The sequence below is a fragment of the Pezoporus flaviventris genome, unplaced genomic scaffold (assembly GCF_033815535.1).
Source record: "Pezoporus flaviventris isolate CSIRO_AGI_PZ_B2104156 unplaced genomic scaffold, CSIRO_AGI_Pfla_v1 ptg000013l, whole genome shotgun sequence".
NCBI lineage: Eukaryota > Metazoa > Chordata > Aves > Psittaciformes > Psittacidae > Pezoporus > Pezoporus flaviventris.
In genome coordinates, this window is record NW_026892561.1 from 8,872,466 (window position 1) to 8,876,377 (window position 3,912).

Sequence of the window (3,912 nt, forward strand, 5' to 3'; positions counted from 1 at the left end):
TCATGTTACAGCAGGGATTCCAGCGGGGTCACTTCATGCCTGCTGGCTACAGAAATGTTGTGAGTTGTTTCCTGGTAGCTTGAGGGTCTTCTAGGAACTTTAGATTCTAGGACTGAAGTGAAGGTATTTCTTCTGGCTGAGGAGGAAGACAGCAACACTGACAGCGAGGGGGTAACCGGCCTCTACTGCCAGCGTGATGTAATCAGCATAAATAACAGACAAAAGTTTGCACAAGATGAGTCACTTGATGTTGATATCAACCGTGGAAGGAAGCAGCGCATCAGCCTGAGCTTACAGAAGCAGGCTCGCTCAGGCACAGCCTGTCTGCCCATCTCCATTTGCTGAAATCACAAACTTAGCATTATGGCATTTAATGGTCCTTCAGGCTCTGAGTAGTGCAATCTGTCTCCATGTTTAGTGGCCATGAAAGCCTTGTTTTATTCTCCCAGTATAGACAGAGGTGGTGTAGGAGCATTTCTTGGATGCTTTGCAGTTGCCAGCATAACCAACTTGTCATTTTTTTGTCATGGAGTCACAGAGAATCAGCAGTGATGTGTGGCTGATAGTGCTATAAGGTCCATCCTCGGGAGAAAGGGATAAACAACATCAGAGAGACAATTTACATTCGGTGTTTTTATCTGATCACCTGCAAAATTGCTGGCTTTCCAGGATTAAAAAGAAAAGCATGGGAGGATCTGGAAATCTTTTCACACCCCAAGCATAATAAGGCAGGTGAATTTGTTAACTATGTATGTCAAATACATTACTGAAAAATTACAGGGCACATGTATTTAATTTCTCTAAATTAATTTGGTCTTTTTATTATCTTTTAGCTTTTTCAAGTTGAACAATGTCATTGCTTTTGGCACATAAAAATCCCATGATTCAATTTTTCAGTACTTAAAAAATAAATTCACAGTTATAAATTCAGTGAATTAGAGAATATAAACTTATTTTATAAATCAGATGTGATCAAAAAGATATCTCAGCTCCTCAGAAAGCCAGAATTTTGAGAATTTCTATCTCTGCCAGAAAAATTGAGGAACTTGGTATCTGGAGAGGCTGAAACTCCCTTTTTCCCCACTGATGGCGATCCTAAGACACTCCTAAGACTGGCACCAGAAAAGGCACAACACTGAGAAAACTGCACCAGCATCTCTCATCACATGCAGAAGAAATGATCGTTACTAATCCCTAAGGTCACAACCTTTCACTGAACTTCATTCCTTTTTCATTGCTTAGTTTCTCCAGATCTTCCCATCTGATAGTCTGCAGATAATCCTGTGCACTGATGATGGCTTCCATCTTTGTGCCTTCAGCAAGTTACATTAGTGCATGCCTGCTTTTTGCACCAAGACAGAGCAACAGGAAGAAAGAGGTGCACTTGGCTCTGCAAGAAGCAAGGAGAAAGCTGGAGAGAGATACTGATAGAGAGAACATCAGAAAGGAGGAGTGCAGAGACTCACACCCACCTCCAACAGATCGGATCTCCACGTTGAGAAGGATCAGCAAGACCTCACCAAAGCTACAGTGGAAATGGTCTGTTGTTCTCCAGAATAAGCAATGGAGGAAGGAACTTAAGTTCTCCCAGCCTGGAGCCTGATGCAGCTCAGGCTGCTGCCACCAAGAGCACAACAGCCAGGCTGTTTCATGAGCTGCAGGTGAAATGTTAATGACCTGCAGGGCTTTGCCTGCTGAAGGGTCGGTGCAGGAAAGACACCCTTGTGCAGGCGTGTGACATGATCATCTCTGGTTCAGCAGTCCAGGCTGCTGTCAGAGCGACACACTCGGCTGGCGGCAAACAGCTTCTGTCTCAGAGTTCATGTCACACAGGCAGGGTTCAAGATGGATGAAGAATGTTATCCATTTATAAAAATAATCTCTGCAGACACGTTGGGACCATCAGGCTGTACACAACGGGTCACATCACTCTGGCCTGGTCTCCCGCACCCTCACCTACCTTATTTTTGAGGGATTTTCTTTGCTATGTATGCTTGTGCTACTCTTCTTCCAAAGAATCATAGAATGGTTTGGGTTGGAAAGGACCTTAAGATCATCCAGTTCCAGCCCCCCTACCATGGGCAGACACACCTCACACTAAACCATGTCACTCAAGGCTCTGTCCAACCTGGCCTTGAACACCACCAGGGATGGAGCATTTACCACTCCTAAAACAGTTCTAGAGAAACTGGAAGACAGAAACCCAGATCCACAATATGCAGCAGATTCATCAAGTCCTTGCTGAAGCCCTGTCCCCAGGGTTAGGAGGGGACTCTCCATCACATCAGCAGATCAAGGTCCTTGCACCCACTGGAGCTCCTGCCCAGGCTGCTGCTGCTTCCAGAACATGGTGGGAAGGGGGAACAAAACTGCAGACACCCACTGAGCATGAGAAGTGAAAGCCAGGCAGACGCACAAACAAAGGTGACCCATCAGAACAAGTGAGCGTGAAAAGAAGAAAAACAACTAATAGAGGAGAAATGAAATGGAAAAATACATTTGATGTGTTGGAGAATTAAGAGAGAAACACAAGATGTGGTAGCAAGGGAAAATTGAAGGGAAAATACTGCACAGGAATAATGGTGGAGATGGCAGATGTGACAGGGATGTAGAGTCCAGGACCGAGAGAGAGGAGAAACAACCTGCATTCAGAGCAGAAGAAAAGACAGTGACCTGGAAATCTATTCCAATAGCAGGAAGTAACTGGGCTGTGCAATTTGGGGCTTATAGTTAGAGCCTAACAAGCCTGCCAGCAAGGGTGGATCCAGAGGAGAGAAGGAATGCACGGAGAAAGATGTGAGATGTGGATACAAGGTGGAAAAGTGTCTAGTAGGGAGTGCGAAGGAATCCACTGATGAACTCTCATATCATGACAAACAACATGGCAAGATTTCCACTGAATGGGTCTATGACACAAATAAAAATAGAGTAATGGAGCAAAATAAAAGGAGGACAAAGAGAAAAAGAAGGGAAGAATAGCGAACAAGACTGATGCCTACACTTAGCAAGGGAGAAAGAGTGATCCAGACAGCTGCAGGCCTGCCAGTCTGATGTTAATAGTATTCAGTTAAAGAGTAATGCAGCACATGGACAGGAAATGGAAAGTGGGATAAAATATAGTTTAGTATGTCTGACTAACCTGGTAATTAAAAAAAAAACATTCTATAAAGCCATAGGCCCTGTGTGGGCTTCAGGGAAGCAGCTAGGAACCTTGGAACCAATGGGGAACCTCAGTAGATATTGGGGCTGAAACGAGCACAGGAATTCCATGTGGGAAGGAGTTGTTAAGGTCAAGATGAAAGCAGAGCCTGGTGAAAGGGAGCATATCAGGACACACAGAAGGTTACTACTAAGGCACTTTGTGGATTTTCTTATAAACTGATTTCCTTAAGGACTGGCACAAATACTAGGTGTGATCTGCTGAAATCATTATGTTGTGGTGCATTAGCACTGTAGGGGAGTGTTAAGGAATGCTGTACTACCAAAAATAAGGCATTTAGGTCACCAGGAGCGCAGTTCTTTACTTCATCTGGGGGACTTGGTGAACTGCAAACACCTGAAGGAGAGGAGTTAAAGGAGTTAAAGGACAGCACAGAGTGACTCTGAGCTGTCACTGGAAAGCTGCACAGAGAAGCAATGCAGCCCTGGCTGTATTCAGACAGGGAATTCTCACCAGGTGAGCACAGCCAGTGACAACTCCTGGTCACCTGCCTTCAGGAGAGGGAACTTGCACAGCCGCATGGCCAGAAGAGTTACCACGGCATCAGGAGCGGGGACAGCCTGGCTAGTAAGAAAATGCTGGAAAAAACTTGTTTAGTCTTCCATGTAATGGCTGAGAGGGAGATGACTGCTGTGTACAGATACATTGGAGCATAAATACCAAGGCAAGGACCTATGTGAGATAAAAGACAA